Source organism: Peromyscus eremicus, chromosome 13, assembly GCF_949786415.1.
Source record: "Peromyscus eremicus chromosome 13, PerEre_H2_v1, whole genome shotgun sequence".
NCBI lineage: Eukaryota > Metazoa > Chordata > Mammalia > Rodentia > Cricetidae > Peromyscus > Peromyscus eremicus.
Genome location: NC_081429.1, coordinates 61368589 through 61391682, shown reverse-complemented (window position 1 = coordinate 61391682; position 23094 = coordinate 61368589). Strand labels below are relative to the sequence as shown.

Sequence of the window (23094 nt, the reverse complement as noted above, 5' to 3'; positions counted from 1 at the left end):
TGGTTCCTGCAAGATTGCATCATCTAGTGACATAGTAGGCATCTTAACCTGTGATGTTCATTCACAAAGCTACAAAATTGCAGAGCAAAGCATTTCTCAAAACAAATTCCCATCATTAGCATGACTGGGTTGATCAGATTCTGTTCATTCATTATGTTGTTCAGATACTACATAGCTGTGGGCTTTTTGTCTAGTTTTTTCAATGGTTGAGAGTTTTGAAGTCTTTGATTGTGATTGTATTATCTTTTCCTTTCAGCTATGAAAGTTTTTGCCTTAAATATATTGAATCCCTGTTGCTACAGAGGCCTTTCACATTGTTGTGTGATCTTTGTGGGTTGACTTTTTAAATCATAATGTAATATCTTAGTTAGGGTTTCTATTGCTGGGACAAAACACCATGACCACAGCACTGTTATAAAGGAAAACATTTAATTGAGGTGGTGGTTTACAGCTTGAGAGGTTTAGTCTATTATCATCATGGTGGGGAGCATGGTAGCTGGGAGTATGGCGGTGTGCTGGCAGACATGGTGCTGGAGAATTCTACATCCTGATCCAAAGGCAACAGGGAGTGAACTCTCTCACTGGGCGTGGCTTGAGCATATATGAGACCTCAAAGCCCCCTCCACAGTCACCCTTCCTCCAACAAGGCCACACCCACTCCAATAAGGCCACATATCCTAACAGTGCCACTCCCTTTGGGGGCGATTTTCTTTTAAACCACCACATGTAATGTCACTGTATTTTAGATTTTGTTTGCTCTGAAGTTCTCATCCTAATGTAACCATGCCTGCCATGTTTTTGTGTGTGTTGACATAACACCTTTATGTTTCTTTTTGTTTTCAACAGGCCTATATCATTATATTTTAGGCTGGGTTCCATTAGGCAGCATACAATTGAATCATAATTTTGTTTCACTTTTTCTTTGAGCTGTGATATCCCTATGCTGCCTACATTGGTGTCTAACTCCTGAGACTGAGTGATCCTTCTGCCTCTGTCACTGGAGTACCTAGACTGCAGGTGTGTGCCACTCCACCTTGCTTTTATTACTTCTAAGTAGTATATAATTATATGTATTTGTGAGGTACAATTTGGTGTTCTCATATAAATATATATTGTGTAATGGCTGAATCAATGTAGTTAACATCCCCTTTTTTTCAAACACAGCTCCTTGTGCTGGAACATGTAAAGCTATTTCTTCTAGCTACTTTGTTATATATTACGTTTCACTGTTAATTGTAGCAATTACATGCTGCCCAATGCCAGAACTCACCCTTTCTTGTTATTTGTAATTTTGTACCTTTCATGTTTCTCATCCATTTATCCTCCATAGCTTCATGTTCTCTGGTAACTTCTGTTCATTTGGTTTATATGAGACTGCTTTTTTAGATTACTTAAGTATAGTGTTTGTCTCTCTGTGCCTGCTTATTTCATTTAACATAGTGACTTCCAAGTTTATGCATGTTATTGCAGATTGTGGGTTCTATTTTTATAGATGAATGATAATCATATTGTATATATAAACGTCATTGTATTTATTCATTCATCTCATGATGGACACTAAGTTTGATTTGAATCTTAGTTATTTGTAATTATTGTTACTGTAAACAATACAATGCAAATATTTTTATCATACTGCTCACATATTTCCTTTGGAAATATACTCAGTGGTGAAATTAATATATCACACCATAGTTACATTTTTTTTTATTTCTTGAGGACTTTTTATGCTATCTTTCCATATGGGCATCCTAATTTCCATTGCCACCAACAGTTTGTAAGGGTTCCCTTCTTTACATCCTTGCCAGCATTTGTTACTTCTGTCTTTTGATAGTGGTCATTTTAACTAGAATAAGGCAGTCATTTCAGTGTGGTTTTGATTTCCATTCTCTGATTAGGGATGTTGGAAATTTTAATGTACTGATAGATGTTCTTATGCTCTTTCCTCTATTCATATTTTTTGCTTATTTTTAAGTCATGTTATTTAGGGTTTTGCTTTGGAACTGTTTGACTGATTGTTTTTTTTCCTATACATATTAGCCAATTGTCAAATGTGTAATTTGAAAATATAGATAGCATGCAGGAAGAAGACAAATTCATAGAAACATAAACAAAGTTATGAAGAAATGTACATCTGTAAACATCTTTAATGAGCAAAGATAATTGATCTAAATCCTGTTCTAAAGAAAACTATGGCAGCTGAAGACATAATGTTGACTGGCCCTGCCAAAGTTTCAGGTTTTAGAGTTTTGACACCAGAGAGACTCTATTAGGAGCAGGTTATATTTTGTCTGGTGTCTTTGGGGAATAGAGAGTATGTCGGGGGAAGGCCGACTTTTCCTCTTTGCTTCTGGACTTGCCCTTACACATATTCCCTTCCGTTTCCACTCAGATCCCCATTATAGGCCGACTCAATGTGTCTGCCCAACCTTTCACTGAAACTTCAAAACTAAGAGCCAATTTATCTTTTTATAAGATGACTGTCCCAGGTAGTGCATTATCATGTCAGAAGGCTAATACACAGAACAACAGCTTTGCCAATAAAATGTACCATACATTTAAATAATTCCCTTCAATCCTCAAATGTAAGACAGAAAAGAAAGAAATGCTTCTTCATGAATTTTTGGGTCGTCCTTGCATAGGGGCCATGCTAATCTTCTCTGTATGGTTCCAGTTTTAGCATATATGCTACCAAAGTGAGCACAAGAAAGAAATGCTTCTAATGAAATATGGGCATCATTACCTTGATACCAAAGGCATCAAAATGTGTTTTTTAAAACACCACAGACAGTTTGAATATATGCAAAATTCTCATTTACATACTAGAAAACCAGATCCAGTAGTCTGTTAGGAAGATGAAGCCCAGGGGATGTAGTTTGTTTAGTAGAGTGCTTGCCTACAAAGCCCTGGGCTCAATCCACAACACTGAATACATTTGACATGGTGGCACAAACCTGTATTCTCAGAACTTGAGAGGTGGAGGCCAAAAGATCAGAAATTCAAGGTCATCTCCATTACGTAACTAATTCTAAAGCAGCTTGGAACTTGGCTCAAGGAAAGATCTTGAGATCTTGTCTCAGGGGAAAAAAAGGACAGTGGCTAAACATTATTGTCAGGTGGAATTGAACACAACAATGCAGTGATTTGACATAAAATGCAGTTGGGGAAAGGGGGGCCCGGGAGGTAACTCAGTGGGTAAAGTGTTTGCTCCACAATTGTGAAGATCTGAGCCTGGATCCTCACAGCCCACACAGAGCTACACGTGACGGCATACATTTGTTGCAGGGTATCTGATGACACTGTGAACCCTGAGATTGTATTATTTACTAGAAAACCTGTTTCTAGTTGTGGTGTGACTCAGTCCTAGCACACACCTTTAATCAAAGAGCTTTCTGCTTGAATATTGTAAACAGAAGTCAACTGTAAGTCAAGAGCAAGTAACTAGTTAGCAGGAAAAAACCCAAAGAGAGTAAGAGGGAGTCAGGAGGATGGATAGAGAGATGCACAGGAAGTAGAAGGGAGAGACTTTGATTCTGAGGAGTTTTGTTTGAGATGGATAGGAGAAAGGTCTTTTTTTTTTTTCTGGGACATTGGTAGAGGAGGAAGGTCAGCCAGTGCTTTCTCTGCCTCTCTGAGCTAGCAGGTTTTCACTCCAGCATCTGGCTCCCAAGTCTTTACTGGTAAAATCCAACAGTGGAGATTTAGTCAAAACCAACATACATTCTGTGCTCCCAGCACTCTGGTGGCAAGAAGTGTAGTAGTAGATGGTGTATATGTGCCTTTGGGTTGTTTCATTGGAGGCACTCACTTGGTAAAACACAGCAGAGAGCAGTCAGGACCTAGAATTGGTTTGAGGAAGAAGTACAAGACTGTTGCAATTAGAGCAGGTACCATGGATCAATTGCATTGGTGGTATGCAGACACAGCATCTCCTCACTCATTAGCAGATACAAAAGATAAGCTGGAGAGGCAAACAACGGTTATATCATGCTCAGATCTTTTAGTTGTCTTTTTTATTTAGAAAAAAGCTTTCATACAATACATTTTGATTATACTTTCCCCACCTCAAGTCCCCCAGATCCTCTCTGCCCTGTTCTTTTTCCTTCTCTAAAAATAAAAATAAAATAAATTTCATTAAATAAAAATAAAAGTAAAAATAAATAAACAAAAAACTAATCAGACAAAACCTACCAAAACAAAACAAAAGCACACAAAAAACACAGAGTTCATTTTGTGTTGGTCAACTTCCTCTGTGCATGGGGCATGCCCAAGAGTGTGGTTGATATACCCAGTGCCATGTCATTGGAGAAAACTGATTTTTCCTTTCCCAGGAGGTACCAATTGCAGGGGCAGGAGTTTTGTGTTCACTTCCCATTCTCCATGCTGGGATTTTGTCTGGCTTGTGCAGATCTTATTCATGCTGCCACAGGCTCTGTGAGTTCTTACGTGCACCAGTCCTCTTGTGTCTGAAAGCTGCTTTTCCCTTGGAGTCATCTACTACCTCTGGACCCTTCAATCTTTCCATCACATCTTTTATATGAATCTGTGACCTTTGAGGGGAGAGGTCTGATAAAGAGATCACATTCAGGTCTGAACACTCCATAATCTCTTACTGTCTGTACATTGTGAGTCTCTATGTTAATTACCATCTACTTCAAGAAGAAGCTTCTCTGATGACGGCTGAGCAATGTATTTACCTGTGGGTATGTGTCACTAAGAGTTATTTTATTGCTAAGTTAATTTAGGAAAAGAATAGTGTAGGTTTTTCCCTAGGGCCATGACCTATCTCGTCTCAGGTACTTGGATACTTCAGCACTGTCAGGTATGGGCTCCATCCCATGGGATGAGCGTTAAATCCAACTTGTAAATGTGGTTGGTTGCTCCCATGATGTGTGGGCCACCACTGCACCAGTGCATCTTGCAAGCCAGTCACTGCTGTAGGTTGCGGGGTTTGTAGCTGAGTGAGTTGATTCTGATCACAAATGGTATTTCAAATTTTTCCTGATCACTAGTATTTCTTTATAACACTCAGATCAACACTTAGCTGCTCTTCCAAACTGCTCTTTCAATCTGTGGCTGTGTAAGAGCAGCCAGAACGGATTTGCCCATGTTCCCAGTGGAGATCAGGGGAAGCCACGCCCTACCCCCCTTTTTAGCTTTTACACACATACCACTTTTTGGCTTTTATTTGCCATGTTTTTTGTTTTATTTTCTTTATTTACTTTTTTAGTGGTCTTGCTCTTTTAAACGGCCCCAGAGCATATTGTGTAATGGCTTTCCAGTGTTCGTTAGTGCAAGTAGACTATAATGCACTTTATGGAGCACACAGATGCTCTTCATGGTCAGTTCCATGCTGGTAAATAAAAAAATAAATCTTGAAGTATGTTAAAACAAGCACTTTTTTCTTTTGGTGGAGCTGAGATCTGAACTTACAGATTTATCCATGGTAGGCAGGTGCTGCACCACTGAGTTAAGCACCCAGCAGAAACACATTTTTTTTTAAATGTGTACTGGGAGCTATGAAGATGGCTTTGCAGGTAAGTCCTCTTGCTGCTCTTCCAGAGGACTGGAGTTGGGTTCCCAGAATCTATTGTCAGTGGGTTCACAACCGTTTGCAACACCAGCTCCAAGGGATCTTGCCTACAAAGCATACACATAGACACATAAATTAAAAAAAAAAAATAAAACTATCCCTGTATTTCCTCTCAGAATATAACCAGGAAGACTGTGTACTAATTCCACATCCATGTGTCCTACAGAACGTAACTATTTCCAGTAACAAGAGACTTGAAAATAAATGTTAAAAGTTAAGAAGTGAATGATGCAGAGCATTCCAAAGATTTTGTAAACAGGATATAGACTGGAAAGCCAGGAAAATGTGCATCGTCAAGAAGGAAGGCATTGTCTCTGTTTTCAAACATTGGATTTGATGAAAACCACATTTTTTTTTTACTTCATTCTGAGCATAGTTTTAGGAAATTATGATGGAAACTTGATTTATACTGAATTAAGTAGTTTTTAACTAAGAAAATTCTGATTCAAAATAGATTTCAAAAATATTAAACAGTAAATTCTATTAAAGAATAAACAGATTGTTCTTTCCCAAATTTTGTGTTAAAATTTTGTTGGTAGTATTATTCTTTAGGAAGAGTCTCATGATGTGGTTCAGGTTGTCCTCAAACTCAAAATCCTCCCACTTTAACATGTACCACCCAGAAAGGTTAAACAATCTCATTCATCATTGGCACTTAATTGATCATATAAATGCAAAATATTTGGTATGTTTTTCTTGATTTTTTTTCTAGGAATGAGTCCACTAAAGATCATTCTCTGTGGGGCTTTCCATTTTACTCTAATGATGATGGTTTAACTTCTTTACTCCTTAGGGGAAAAAAGAGAAAGCAACTGTTTTTAATGCTTTTCTCAGTGACTCTACCTTCTAAAAAGCTTGCCTGCCTTTATTCAGTACTGAGGGCAAACTCTGAACTCGTTTTCTTTGCTGGTAACTGAAAGCTTTGGGAGTCTTTAGTGCATTGCACACTTTGGATCACACAGTGATTATTTCGTTTATAGAATGATAAACTTTTCCTTATGAAAATAAAATTCAGGGCCAGAGCTGTGTCTTGGGTTAAACACTGCTCTTTAGCAGACCTGAATTTGATTCTCTCACACACGGTGGCTTACAACTGTCTTAACTCCAGTTACAGGAGATTCAGTGTTCTCTTCTGGCCTCTGTGGGCACCAGGCAAGCAAACGGCTCACAGATAAACATGCAGGTTAAGCACTCCCCCCCCAAATCACACACACACATTTAAAATTAGATTAGTAGTTGACCATTCACATTGTGATAGCAAGGTGGAAAAAATATAGTAATGAATATATACTTTGTTAATACCTTCACATTTATAAAGAGATTTTTGGTGAGACTAGCATTGATGTGCTGGTGTTTTTCTTTTGCAACTTTAATTTGAAATTACAGACTTAGAAAAAAGTTATAAAAACAATACAGAAAAGTTTGTATACATGTCAATCATGGTCTCCAAAAGTCCCACATTTGCATTATTGTTGCTTTGACTTTAAATGGCTTGTTAAAGTGTTTAAATTACATACATGATGCCCCTTGGTCTCTGAAACTGTCAGCATTTCCTAAAGAAGTGCAATCACCAGAGTCAGGGTTTAACATTCACAGAGTGCCGTTGCCCAATCTGTAAGCCTGTGCCAGGCATCACAGTGGCAGTGCCTACATGTGCTATTTAAACTAAGACAATTAAATAGAGATTCAGTCTCACACATACTAGCTATGTCTCAACTACCCCATCGTCCAGTGGCTTTTCTATTCTAGAGCACACTTACAGAATGCATCCATCATTAAAGACATGATCTAGACATTCAAATCCTATCAGCCCCCCCCCCAAACTTCCTTTATATCAAAGAAAAAGTACATTGCATGATCACATTACATTTAGTTATGCTGTCTCTGGAGTATCCTTTAACACATGATTGCTTTTCAGAATTAAGATGTCTTTTTTAGGACGTTGTTTTTAGAGTCACGTCACGGGCCAGTTATTTCATGAAATCCCCCCCCCCCCGGCATCTTGAGTTTTATCTTGGAATACATCAAGCTTACTTTAGTTTCTATGCAATAACATCACATGTGAAGGCCTATGAAATATTTTTCCTAATTACTCTTACTGTCTGGTTTCTCGAGTGAAGTTATAGCAACTATTTTCTTCCTTTAAAGTCAGTATCTTCTGAGGAGCTATGCTCTGTAAACATTGTCTCTGATACTTTCATCTGTGAGGTTTAGTGTCTACTGATATCTTATTTGAAGTAATTACATGGATTTGTGAAATAGTCTTTTTTCCTTTTCTTTTTGGATTTTCAAAAATTAATATAGATTTATAAAACATTTTAAATAGTTGTATATCTTTCACCCAAATTTTTTATTTAATTTATTCTTTTTGAGAATTTTATACATAAAGTTTATATCACTTTCTAGTTCCCTCTCTTCCTTCCAATTCTTTGTATCCCTCCCACTCCTTCTCAAGTTCATGGCTTTTTGTTCTTCAGTTATAATTGTTACACACACTCACACACGCGCACGTGTGCATGCACACACACACACATTTATAAATATAATCTTCTAAGTTCATTAGTGTTGCTTCCTATGTGTTTAAGGCTGATCTCTTGGATTGGCTGACATGTGAGGCTCTTCCCAGGAGACAATTCTCCTTCTCCCAGAAACCATCAGTTGCCTGCAGCTCTTACAGGGGTGAAGATCCATGAAAATTCCCCTTCTATGTTGGCATGTTAGTTGGTGGTGTCAGTTTTCAGGTCTGGTTTAGGCAACTATATCGCTGAGATTTCTTAGCTGGAGATTCCCTGTCATGTAGAAGACACCACCTTGCAGCAGATGTCCCACCCTGACCCTCCAGCTTTTACACTCTTTCTGCCAGCTCTTCTGTGGTATTCCCTGAGCCTGAGATACAGAGTTTGGGTTGTAGATACACCAACTGGGGTTGGGCACCCCATGACCAATTGTTCTCTGAATTTGACCTGTTGTACTTTTAATTGTATTGTTTAGAAAATAAAAGCTTGATATGGATATAATATTGTTGACTAATTTACATACATTCTTTATATTTACAACTACTATCTGCCATAGCAAAAGAAAAAATGTTCAGAGCATTGCCGTATGTCCACCTGGTCTCATTTTAGTCATTATTATTTAGCTGTTGTGCTTTTCTTAGTCCCCTTCAATTTAGGATAATTTTTCACTCTTTGTGTTTATTTAAAAACAGATGTTGACTCCCCATCTCCCCAATCCTAACATTTTATTGAAATTCCTAGTCCTTTCTCGTCTTTACCCCCATTGGCAGAGATTCATGGATTCTTTAATTCTGTGGTTAAATTCCATTACTATCATTAGTTTTTTTTTTTGTTGTTGTTGCTGTATTACTTCGGATTTGACGAATGAGAACCTACTGATTTTGTGGGTCAGTCTGTGAACATGTTGTCAGATACAAATGGAACAGTGTTGTTTCACATTTGATACAGATTTAAAGATGGTTGTAGTACGAATACACTCAATCCTATAATCCCAGCACATGGAAGGTTTAGGGGGTCAAGGTATTACACAGCTCCAGAGAGTTCAAGGCCAATCTTGGCTACACGAGACTGTTTTACACTAAAAGTTGCATAAATCATTCTTTATCATTCCTTTAAGCCAACTTAAAGATATTTAAAATATTTGAATAGTTATTTGTATTTCAAAAAGCAAAAATAATTTGCCATCTGATTACACACACACACACACACACACACACACACACACACACACGATACTCGCTAGAGATTATTTTATATTTAATGCCAACTACTGAGAGTAAGATCTCTTAGACACAGGGAATCAAACTCCAGAGCTTTATGCTGGCCAGGTAAGAGCTCTACCACTGAGCTCTGTCTCCAGCTCCCAAGACACTTTCATTAGCTTCTCTATGTTACTATTTGTTGTGGATGAACATTCATAATTTTTCTCATTTTTCATTTTTGAAATGATCTTATCATCTAACCACTGTTTGTATTTTTATTTCTGTTACTGACAAGAACCTCTACTAATATCAATGCAAAGATAGGGACATGGACAACATCTGAAAAATGCCAACTGTGTGCCACGTGTCTGTCATTACTTGTGGATGATTAGTGCGCAGTAAATATTTGTTGAATGAATGAATAGTGATCAAGAAGAGCTCACCTCTCTATTTCTTTAATTTCCAAATCCTTTCAGCTTATTGTTCACTTAGTCATTTTTCACATGTGGGCTCTATTTACTTTTGACAGTAATGTCTGAATATTTATAGTTATCAAGACATTTCCAAGTTGTCTTCTCTGGAAAAATATAAAGAGTGAAATTTTCAAAATGAAGAGAGAATTTTCATGTATGAAAATCAAGTTGGATTCTTTCTTGTGCCTTGATTATAGAATATTCAATATCGTGTGTACACTGTGAACATTTTGGAGAAGGGAGAACACCCAGCATTTGAAACTTTCTTAATGATAAACGCCCTTTCCTAGTACCAAGGGGCTTCATCTCCAGAAGTTGCTAGTTTTCTTCAGTCTAATTCCTTTGTTATTATTATTTTTCAGGTTTTTTTAAAATGTATTCAACACTTAAAGTGACTTGCCTTTCTCATGAAGACAGACAGCTCCTACCCAGCTAATATCATGTACCCCAGGATGTTCATTGATTTCTCAGAAAGCTGAGCTCATGAATTAAAAATGACCCCAAGAAGATTAAACATTTGCCACACACTTATCAAGTGTATTTAATATAGTTTCTCTAAAATCTCTGAATTCTTGGAGATCCACTCTGCATCCTGGTAGGAGATGTTTCATAATCTACGAGAAAAAAAGGAGTGGAAATTGCAAACATTCAGAGAATGTTGAGTCAGTTACTTAATGACAGAGTTATACAGAGTAAGAAAAATGTCCGTAGAAATGGCAGCAGGAGGAGTCTATATAAAGAGCAGGGTGAAGAAGAGTGAATTCCTTCTTAGCTGTAACATCACATTTTTTGCATGTTGCACACATTGTTAAGCCGTTTCTAAACACATTTCCATTTACGTCATTTGTAAAAAACTTCCTAGGCTCATATTCTGGAAAACTGACAGAGTTGTAATGAACAGATGCAGATTCCATGATTGTAATTGGCTTTTACTCTAATTTTCTGGCTCATGCATCATTAATAATTGTGAGTTTTCTCTACTTTTGCCTAATACATCTGAAAAGCTTTCTTTCTGAATAGAACACTCTGATGATTGACTTGTAAGAAGTCATCACATTGTGATGTATATGTTTCCCAGCACCTTTTCCAGACCTAGAATTTTAAGTGTCTTTTTAATATTTCTACTAATTTTAACACTTTTTTTTTAAACTTTAAGCTTTTTAAGTTTCCCTGTGTATTTCCAGAGAAGGACACTGATTTTAAATATAGGCCCTCTTTCTTGTTTTATTTTTCCTATCACTGATAATTTCTTGTTTTAAAAATAGGTCTTGTGGGATATAGTGTCACAACTCATGTCTTTCTTAAAAGTGAATAATAAATCTTAGTGGGACCTCAAACACTAACAAAAAATAGATTTTCTCATTATTCATTTCTGTCTGGTAAGGTTTTTCTAGGCAGACATTCTACCACCGAGCTCTATCCCAAGCCCAACTGGTAAGATTACCTAACAAAATCGTTCAAATAACTATCACATTCCATAGCAGGACAGATATAGGTGACTCTCTAATGGGTTTAAAAGGCCAAAGACTTTAACCCCACGGATATTGCATAGACCTGAAAAAACCCTAATCTGTGAACAACTCCAATGATAATAGTTGTTATTATTCCTTAATTTTTATGTGAATGGAGAATACAATACTTTCTAATGATGGAATGATTTTTAATTTTTTTCTTGAATTAGATCTTTTCATTAAAGTACTGAAATACAGAGCAAGGATCTGCACTGTACTATTTGTGTAAGGAAAATTTAATTAAGTTGTTATGGAACATTAGTTTGAAGAGATGTCACTTAGAGTACAGATAGATATTTAGAAATGGCCCATATGAAAAAAAGGGATACAAAATAAATCAAGAAATTCTAGGGGAAGGTTATTTACAATGAGAAAGTCCCATTTTTAAGGTATGGACAAGAGATTTAAATATTCTCTTTATTTTATGGTTTTTACTTAACCTTACATAGCAACTTAACTGACAACATTAAAGTGGTAAAATTATGAAACTTAATCTAGAATAAGAATTACATAAATCCGTATCTTAGAAGCACAACATGGCTCAAGCAGTTGGACGAGAAGACTGCAAACTAAATGACCAAGTTTAGCAATGAAATGCTGTTGCGTCTGCTTATGGTGAAGGTATGAAATTTGTAACAAATTCATTACCACTGACTGAAATGTCTTAAGTTTTTTTTTTTTTTTGCACAAAGAAGAGAAAGTCTTCATATGCCAGTTGTCTATATATTAAGTCCTAGGCTGTTAACTGAAACTGTGACTCCATTGAAGCCCACGGTAAGGAGCCTGCTGCGTGGCTTCCACAGCCTGCAGTGGACTAGCCCCCACCCATGGTGACCTTTCGGTTGCATGCACAAAGACGGCCATCTGCTAATCTTGAGTAACCACTGACCTGTCCCTATGTGAAGGCAAAACAATTATTTGGTCTCTTGATTATTTCTTTTGAACATTTACTCTTTTGAAAAATGCTAAAGCTCTAAAAAATCATTTTATATTCCAATGTTTTAAAATAACAATTTTATAGCAAAAATAAATAAATAAATTTTGAAATAAAAATTAGAATTTTTAACATATATATTGCCACATTTTCATGCCAATAATAATTTTCTGAAAGTCATAAATCTGTGTTGTTTGTGACTGTACACAGACACACATGTTTTGAATATATAGTGTATTGTAATTTTGTTAGTCATGTGAGCCAATGTTTGCTTTTCATAATTTGATGTGAATAAAATTTAGCTGTAACTTTATTAAAATCTGGGTGAGTCAGTAACTGTAAAGGAGATTTTGAGCATGTCCAAGGTCATCAATAGTCTGCTACTCAAAGGTTATTATACTTTTTCTGTTAAAGATTAGATAGTAATATTTTAGGCTTTTGGGGCCAGAAAACAAACTTCAGAATATTATGTAGGCACTTAAATAAGAAAAAAAAACAAAAACAGTGTTCACCAATATTTTATTGATAGAGTTCAGTTGATAAACATGCATACAAGTAAGGCTAAACAGACTGAGCATGCTATGTTTATGTATTTAAGAATATGTATGTATATACATATATTCATGCAATAACAATTAGTGAAAAAAGAGGACATGAACTTCAAAGAGAGAAAGAAAGTATATGGGAAGGTTTGGAGGGAGGAAAGGGAAGCAAGAAATGATGTAATTTTTGCAATTATAATTTCAAAAAATAAAAGAAATAATTTAAAAATCATTTTTTGTGGTTTAGTAATACAGTGGAAAGCACTACCTAGCAAGAAAAAGAAATCATTGACTACAACAGACAACTATAACATACAACATACAACATACAACATACAACATACAACCTTTCACAAACATCATGTGAGTGAGAGAAACCTACACAAAAGCTACGTGTTATTTAACTCTAATTACAAGTTCTGGAAAATACAAGGTAGTTAACAGTCACAGAAGACTTTGTGGTTGCCAGGTACCAGGAGTGGAAGGTGGCAGATGGTAAAGACACCCAAAGGAACTGTTTGGTGATAGAAATATTCTATATGTGGTTGAAATAGTGGTTATACATGGGTTTATGGATTTGTTTTGTTTGATTTTTTTTTTTTACTTGCTTTTTACGGCTTTTTATGAATTTGGGAAATCCAGCTGACGTGACTCAGGGAGCTTTATGGCAAGATCTGTATGGCCAGGAAATAAAGGACAGGGCAGGTGCCTTCTGCCAGGAGTCAAGACAGTGAGCTGTCTGAACAGCAAATCCTCCGTCTCAGGAGGCCTCCAGATGATTTGGCCCTATCTGAGATTCCTTACAACTTCTTAGGAGACCTGTGCTCAGTGTCACCCAACTAAGCTATTCCTAAGTTCCTGTCCATAGAAACTGACTGTAATTGGTTCATTACACCCCTTGCCCTCGATATATTTTTATAGTTATTGATAATCCTATTAATCCATATGTACATGGATGTGTATATTATAACACATTAGTGATTAAGTCCAGGTTACCGACACACATCAGTGTCCCATTCAGGAAAGGAATGAAAGTACTTCCCCTGGAGTCATTTAGCCCAGAGTGAGCCTAGATTTTAATTCTCCTTCCTATGCTCCCTGTGCCATCTGTCCTCTTGTCTGAGTCTGAATCTGTGCCTGCGTGAAGGCTGCCCTGTGAAGTCTGGGTGTCTGTGTTGTGTGTCTGTCTGTGTATGAGCTGTGTCTGTGAGTGGTGTCTGTCTGTGAGTGGTGACTGTCTGTCCCTAACAAAGGACTTCACTCTTTATTGCACAGCATAGAAAGCATCACACGGGGAGGAATGAGATTCTTCATAGACGTCTTAACAGTTTTACAAGGGGTTAAGTAACTGTCTCCAACTGATCCACATAACAAACGTCATTGTTTATCAACCAATCACTTCAAATGATCACTTTCAACCCCTGTGGCAGATTTTAGGAAGTTGCTTTCACCTTCTGTATTTGCTGCCTTCAGCAAATGATTCACATACACAACTCTGGGTCAGGAGCAAGGAAGAGTACATTACTTCAAATTGCAGCTATGAATTAGGTAAGGCTGTAAAAGTTGACTCCGTGGGGAATCCAAGACAAGTACAATTGTTTGTTACATTGTTCTCTTAAGGGCAGGTTGAACAGTTTGAGTACATGGGAGGAGACCAGCAGTTGTAAATCTTAAGTGACTTCAAGGTGTATTATTAATTTTGACTGTGATGTCCAGCAAAAGTCTTAGTCGTTTAGAATGTAAGAGATATTTTCAGAATATTGCATCACCACAGGTATGGAATCCATCACCTGCAACATGGACAATCTGCCAGCAGCTACTTCCTGAAGAAGAGTGACTCCTCCTACCTCAGCAGCTGTCAACTACCAATACATCCTCAGCTACAGACGCAGCCCCTTCCCCCGTCTTCTGGAATTTAGACTGGCTTGATCGTGTGCAAGTCTTGTATAGGTAACCACAACCACTGTGAGTTGATATGTGCCATGGCTTTGTTACGTCAAGAAGTTACCTTTCCACAGCTCAGTCCTCATCCACCGTGTTCCCTGGTCTTATGTGGGGGAGCCGATAGAGACAACTCACCCACAGCTGAGCGTCTGCAGCTGCTCATGCTCAGCATTGAGGTCAGTTATGAGCCTCCTCTTTGACCCCAGCCCACTGCCAAAGAGAAACTTCTCTGACCACGAGTGCAGCAAAAGCTACAGCTGTAAGCATAATGTTTAGAAGGAAGTTCGGCAGCGTGAGCACAACGCTTTTGAAATCTGCTTCTACTACCGCATGGCATTTTAAGCCAGAAACCAAAAACTCCATAAGCCATTCATTTAAAAGCAGTTCCCTTTAGTTTATTTATTAAAATTATATTATAATAAGATATATTTTTTAAAAAATTGTTGAGAGCCCTCAGCTAGGATAACATGTAAAATGTACTATAAGTTACAAATCAGTAACCAACTATATCACCATTCTAAGTTCCTCCAAGAGTCCTTACACTGTACAGAAGGAAGCTAACCACCTGTACTTTATGAATTAAGAGATTTTTGCTGAAGTTATACTTGACCAGTGTGTAGTCGGGTTAAATACTAAGTTGCCATCCATCTAACTGGGCACAGGGGTTTAGGAGATGGCTCATTCAGGAAAGTGCTTCCTTGAAAGCAAGAAGACCTGAATTCCATCCCTAGAGCCCATCAGAGCCCACAAGAAAAAAACTGGACATGTAAAGCATGTTCTTGTCCGAGTGTAAAGGAGGTGGAGACAGGCAAATCCCTAGGCTTACAGGCTGGCCAGCCTAATCTGCTAACACATCCAGGCTAGACCAGTGAGAGACCCTGTCTCAAAAAGAAAAGTATATAAAACCTGAGAACTGACTCCTGAGGTTGCCTTCTGACCTTCACATGCAACACACACACATAGTGTGGGGGATGAATATATTTATTTGTGTTTACTAGTTATGAGTGGTCACTTCTGAGCACTATGCTCAGGGTGATAGGGTGTTTATATAGTATAGTTATCATAGACATTTAAGAGATAGAGAGAAATGAAGGCATGGCAGAAGAGTAGTTTGGGACTTGTCATCGGGAAGGTAAGAGTCCACTTCTACTCCGGCACTAATCCACAGAACAGTCTTTGAAAATCTCTCCAATTTTTATACAGTACTTGGAACTTTCTCCATTTTTTTCTTTACAAAAGTGAACTTTTGGGACTAGGGGGTTGTCTTAGTAGTGCTCTATTACTTGAAGAGACACCATGACTAAGGAAATACTTATAAAAGAAAGCATTTAACTGGGGCTGGCTTACAGTGTTGGAGGTTTAGTTCAATATCATCATGGCAGGGAGTATGTTGGCATGCAGGTAGACATGGTGCTGGAGAAGTAGCTGAGAGTTCTACATCTGGATCCACAGGCAGCAGGAAGAGAGCAATACTGAGCCTGGCTTGGGCTTTTGAAAACCTCAGAGCCCACTTCCAGTGACACACTTTCTCCAATAAGGCCAAACCTTCTCCAACACCTCCTAATCCTTCCCAAGTAGTGCCACTCCCCCAGTGACTAAGCATTCATATATGGGCCCAGAGGGCCAGTCTTATTCAAACCATCACGGTGGTCTTATGTTTAAAATCTATCAATATGAACTAGGAACCTTAATGTATCAAGAGAATATAATAGATACTATGAAGTAGCACAATGTAACATCAAAGAAACTTCTGTTTTTTATTTTAGATGCATTTATTTCTCTTAGGTGCCTTGAAATCTCCGAAAGCAGTTCTGAACTGTATTAATAAATACCTAGTTTTGTTGTGTTTGTTTATTTAGAACAGAACCTTCTTTGTATCTCAGGATGGCCTTTCAATCTTCCTGCCTCTTCCTCCCAACCACCAGGATGGCAGGTGGTAACCATGAATGACCATAGTTATGAAGAGGACATAATGTTCTTTACTTACAATAACTTGCATTCTTTAACATTCACTAAGGCATGAAAACATTGCACATTCAGCAGAAACTGTTTTTAAATTTTGGTGTTTTCTGGTTTAGTGCCTTCTATACTATAGTCCTATGATGCTGATCAGTGTCAGTGAGTGCTGCTCCCCAGTAACCACACAGTCTACAGGACACTGTTTCTAAGCTAGAATGTTCAATAGATTAGGTACAGTAAGTGCATTTTAACTTAATATTTTCAATTTATATCAGGTTTCTTGGGACATAACCCCCTCCATAATTTAGTCAACATCTTTATTTTGTGATATGTTTTTTACTTAGCAATGCTATACTATTTCAGACAGATTGTCAATACCCCTTAAGATGATCTCCAACTCCCTGGCTCAGGTAACTTTTCACTCTCATCCTTTTGAGCAACTGAAACTAATAAGTTTGTGCCACAACACTTGAAGTATTGGATTTTTTTAAAAGAGGGTTTTGATTTAACAACCCAGAATGTGGGAAGGTTGGCAGGAGCATTGTCCTATCTGTATCTGATAGAATGGATGACGTGCTCTGTTTGGCTTGATATATGCCTGTTTTCTGAATATTTTTGTGTACTAGTGACTCTTAATTGTCAAACATGATTTATTAGATAGTGCAATATCTTCATAAGTGTACAGCCTTGAGCCATTTTACTAGTTCTTGATGTATTTCTATTTAATCTAGCATTGTTTGTGGCCAAATTTGACAAAAATATTTCATGTTGAGGAAGAATTGTAGTCTGCCTGCAGTCAGTAGGTCTGGATACTCTGCTAGAGAAATGGCCTACGCTAGCTGCAGACTCTCAGAGCCCACATCTCCTCTGCAGTTTCAAAGAATAAGAACCAGGTACTTAGTATGAGAGCTGGTGCATAATAAGCACCAAAAGATATTGGCAGTCACCATGTCACCATGAAATCACCATTATTGCTTGAATCCTACACAATTGAAGTTGGCTGATGTTGGGTGATTAATAAAATTTCAACAGAATTTTCAAATGTATTGAAAAAAATCTTTACCTGTTTCCATTATTCAAAAGTACATAGTAAGTTGATGGTGGACCAACAGTGTCAACTTTATTAAAACCATGGGCACTTGAAGCATTAAGTTCAAATACTGAAAACCATGCCTGGCTCTGGACAGAAATCACTTTGCTGAGTTATGTAAGTTTGGATTATAATATATTTACTGTAAAATGAGTATTTTTGTTTACTTCTTAAAAATGACAAGCTTTGATTTCACCATAGTTTAGGGGACATAGGTCTCTGTTATAAAAATCTCATTTTCTTTTCCATGGAATGTTTTAGGACAGATATTTGAGACAGGTTGTCGTTACTTCCCCCTGGCTGGCCTGGAATTGGCTTTACAGAGATTCACCTGCCTCTGCCTCTGCCTCCCAAGTGCCGAAACTAAAGATGTACACCACCATGCCAGGCACATTGAATTTTTAACTCCAAACTTAAACAAAAAAATCTACCACTTCAGAGCTGTGTAGTAGTATTTCTGTCCTTAAAATAAATAATATTAGTACCTCTTTTGAAGATTTCTGAGTATTAGATGCATTAATTCATGTAAACCACCCAAACAACACTTAGCACATAACATGTTTGATTGTGATTATCACAACTACAGGGATCATCTTCTTACCAGGACCACAGGGCAGTGATTGCCAGATATCTCAATGTCCCCTCCTCACAGTGAAGCCCCTGCTGATTGGCTGGAGATCTCAATGTCTCCTCACTGTGAAGTCCCTGCTGATTGGCTGGCTGTCCTTATGCCAGAATAAACCTCTGATTATGCTAATTGAACTCTCTTCTGTCTTTCCTCTCTGAGGGGTGAAAGTGTAGGGTCACTGAGGAACTTTTCTGGGTCTTTCTGCAGTTTCTTGTAGAATAGTGAAAGTCAAGAGAAGCGTGTGTCTTCCACCTCTCCTGACATCTTTACTTGGTCAGTCTTAGGTGGATCCCTTGACTTCAGTACAGGACACCTTAGTTTCATTTTCAATTTTTATTTTTCAGTGTCTCCATGGCACCATCTTCCCCTCTTCATTCCTTTTGTAAATGAATTCTTTATTTTGAAAGCAAATTTAAGGAAAATTTAGAGAAAAAAATGGATATATTGTCAACCTAATAGCTGTAACTTACAATCTTTATTTCACCGTTCCCCAAATAGTCCCAAAATACCCCTACAAGGAAAAAAAGTCTAAGACCTTCATTCTTCCTGTTTTTGTCTTGGATCTCTACAAACAAACAAAATAACCTTCATTTCTATTTTCCCATCTATTTCCTAACATTATTTCATGACTTACTGTTTCTAGCCTAAGTCCTTTCTCTTCACATTTCCCCAGTGTATCATTCTTTGTTTTAAAATACAAAGTACTTACAGGAAGGCAAAGACACACAAGTCTTTTGACATGTAATTGTTATACACATATGGGATGCTGTTACTCTTTGAGTAAAATAAATTAAAAACCCACCAAACCAAAAATAATTAATAAATTTGTTTGCTATTGTGAGAAGTAGTGCTGCAAATGTCTCCTACATTTAATCTGTGAGTTTGTGTTCCTGTACAGCATCCATGGAGTTTGAGAGCCATGTTCTTAATTTCCCCATTAAACACGATGAAGTCTGTGGTAAAATAAAATAAAATACAAACAATTAGAATCCAGAGAAGCCTAAATAGCTTATTGAAGTCTTCCTTTTTTCTTATAAGAATATATATATGAATATATATATATATATATATATATATATATATATATATATATATATGAAACTATTAAATAAAACCTGTATGCTCCTCTGCTATACTTATGTTAGCTTTAGTTTCTGACTTAGCCACAAAACCCAGTAGGTAAAGAAAGGTGTTCCACCTTGCACACGGAAAGGGGGTTTAAAGGGGTTCCATTTCTTACCTACTGGGAGATGGTGGCCCCTCAGGGAGCTGAGGCTTCTCATCCTCCAAAGCAGACCCTTTTAGAGTGGTTATTGCTGTTGTTTCCTTGAGTGAGTGCCTAGATCTTAGGAATCAATGCCATTCTGTGAAGACCTTGTTAGCATTTAGACGTTACCTGGCCCCACCTTTGGGGGCCTGTCAGGACGCACTTGATAACCTCCAGGTAAATACCTAGGCAGCCCTGGTCCTAGGGCCGTAGTCTGTGCGCATGCGCTGCTGCATGGATGCATAGCCTCTCTCTCCGCATGCTCTAAATCCCCTTGTTAAAGGCAAACCTCTTCCCCCAGCCGCTCTGTTCCCACAAGGTCCTGTCTGTACCTCCTCTCCTCCCTTTGCCTGCCTCCTCTTCCTTTCTTCTCCTCAGCTCCTCTCCCTCCCTCCCCTACCCCGTAAAATCCTCCATGTGAGCGCTGTCTGCTGTCTGCGTGGTGTGAGTGACTTTCCACCTCGCTGTCGCCCTTTTTAACTATAACCTTTGGTGCAATGATCAAGTTCATCCTGCCGGGTCCCCAAGGGGCAGGCCAGGTAACGTCTGAATGCTAACAGACCTCATTCTTTTAGTCTAGGCCACTAATGTTTGGCTTTTGAGGTTTTATCTCCCCTCCTACCTGTAATAAATCATATATGGGGAAAACTCAGTAGAAGACTATTAATAATGGGGAGTGAGAAGAATCAGCCTTCCATGTCTACAGATGTTCCATTATAGTTTGGTGTCATTCTGAAAAGGGTACACCACTGACTCAGGGTGTTGGGCTTTAGTCACATCCAGACTAGATTTACTTCAAAGAGCTCTCCCTGGTTTCTCCGAACCATAATCTTTACAATTTGCATATCTCTTCTGGTAAACAAAGGCACTAAATCCATCCATTATTAACTCATATGTGACAAAAGTGTCCTTTACAGGCATCTTCTCTATTGATTTATAATAGCTAAGTGATCAATATAGAAAAGCTTTTAGACAAATGTGCCTTTATAGCTCCTGATTGATCATCCAGCAAACTAAGTTATTAGCTGCCATGAAACCAATCATTAAGGGGCTGTTCGCCTCGGTCATAATTTCTTCAGATGTCATTAAATAAAAAGATGTGCTGTTCAGATCTACGGGAGAACCACGTTTCCCCCACTCTAAAAAGCATAGCTTTTTAGCTCTCATAGCAAGACTTCCTGATATCTGATAATAGCTATGAAAAATAAGGAAAAGTTAGCTAGTGCACATTGAAGCTAACAACATTTATCCATCAAAAGACATAAAAGGGTTAAAAGATAAGCCACTGTGAAGAGATATTTGTAATATATCACTAGCAAGGAATTAGTGTCCACAATGTTTAAAGAGCACTTACCAGTGAAGAAAAAGACAACTCCACAGGAAAATTTACAAAAAACTTAAGCAATTCACTAGTACTAGAGGAACTGGGAAAAATTGGAAATACACTCAATGCCCACCAACAGAATGGATGAATGCAATTTAATGCTGTTATATAACAGAACGCTATGCATCAAAATTAAACACACAAATTATAGCTGTTCACAAGAACTTGGGAGTGCCTTAGCAATGACATATTGGATAAAGTAAAAGAGAAAATCTATAGTATTCTTGTCTTAATACCAACTGCAAAATGCTCAAAAGTAGCAATAAGTTAATTATGGGTGTAACTTCCTGTGATATAATCATGAGGCAAATCAAGAAAACAAAATAAGAAACATTGAGAGAAGTCATCTCTGAGGGACAGATGAAAGAAACAAGGGTAAAGAAGTATTTAGACTTCCACAGTCAGGTTTTTCCCCTTAAACTGAGTGGTAGTGTATAAGTATTCCTTTTATTATACTTTACATGATGCTTAGTTTAAGACTTCAAACATAATTATATAAAAGAAAACGTAACACCATAATTCAACTTGTATAATCTTAAGACCTAAAATGAGTTTATAAATTATGGGGTTTTTCCTCTGAGGTACTAACTGCATTTCCTCTAGATCATAGAGACAATCTGGGCAGGCAACCCTCATTATATGAGCATGTGGTTGCTTCCAGAATAAATAATAATAAAAAAACTAGACTTTTATTTAACAGATTTTTCTTTGACAACATTCTTTAATGTTCGACTGACTGATTTCTTTCGAAACACATCAGCGTTTATATATTTTGTATTAGAAGTCATAAGTGCACTTTAAATGATTTTTAACAAAATATTTGGAAACTGCCCTTGTTGAATGCTGATGTCTGTGAAAGAGTGCTATTACTGCTAACGTGCTCTATCTTAGACCTGCTGGGTAAAGCTGCTCTGTTCCTGAGCGTCTCGGCCACCTGCAACTGTTTGTCATTTGCTTGATTTGAGAACACTAGTAGTAATTGTAAACTTAGGAATGTGTGGCAAGCTGGCAGCCAGCTGTGTGCAGCCTGACTTTTTCCAGGTGTTAAAATAAATATGACCATTTTGTTTACTTGTAACTCAACAAAGTGTTTCATGATTCATTAGCTTTAAGCCCATATATGTTTTTGGATCAGATAATGTTATATTCACTAAAAATGAAAAACCATATGGTATCATTACTTAACATATTAAATAGTCTTTTCATAAAACACAAAGAATTGTAACATTGTGTAGAGTTTTTTTTAACACTTTTTTTGTAGAAAAAAAAAGTATCCCATTTCTGCCTACACACCAAAAAGAGTCGTTTTGTTTTATAATGACTAAAAATATTTTTTATTTATAGTTCAACTTGTCTAAGAAAGACTGAGTCCCAGACTGATCTTACATTACCTTGGTACTGTCTTTGAAACACGCCATATGTTGATAACATTGTGATAGTAACACGATTTGCTGAATTCCTGTTATAAAGTGTTAGCACAAGAGACACAGATACCTAAATCATGCCTTGAGCAAACTATCAATTCTTTTAATGTTCCTTGGGTAGAAGAAAATACGTGTTTCACAAGTGCAAGTGTGAAGTCCATATCTGTTACGTTACTGTGTGTCTGAATCTCTAAACACAGAGAACTGAAACAAAGTATGTGTCATAAACAGCTTTTTCTTCCCCAAATTAAGTCATCTAAGAACAGTAGGTCTGGTAGAAGAAGCTGCCAGAAAATGCTAATAGGTCCTCTTGCCCCTTCTATCACACAGACAATTACTTTCTAATCTACAAGTCCAAATTAGAAACCCACAGTCAGTGGGGCCCAAGCGTGAGATAAAGCAACAGTGAGACAGAAGAAGGATTTGTTCCTGCTTTTCCCAGAAAAGAGGGTGAAATACCATAAAGGATCAGACTTCTGACATCAGCGGAACCTTGCTAACCTGTGCTGTGTTTTGAAAAGGATACACTGATGTGTCCAGTGCTCTTCTGGAAGAAGGCATGTCTCACGGTTAGCGAAAGGGCCGAAGGCCAGGCATCACACTTGTCTCTGATTGTGTCTTTATTATATA

General features: G+C 37.5%; 1 non-coding gene across 1 annotated transcript; it reads right to left on the bottom strand.

Annotated features, from left to right (window-relative positions):
* Positions 1 to 2594: 2594 nt before the first annotated feature.
* Positions 2595 to 2701, bottom strand: LOC131923748 (U6 spliceosomal RNA). The gene has a single exon (XR_009382683.1). It is a non-coding gene; the product is annotated as a U6 spliceosomal RNA (small nuclear RNA).
* Positions 2702 to 23094: the final 20393 nt, after the last annotated feature.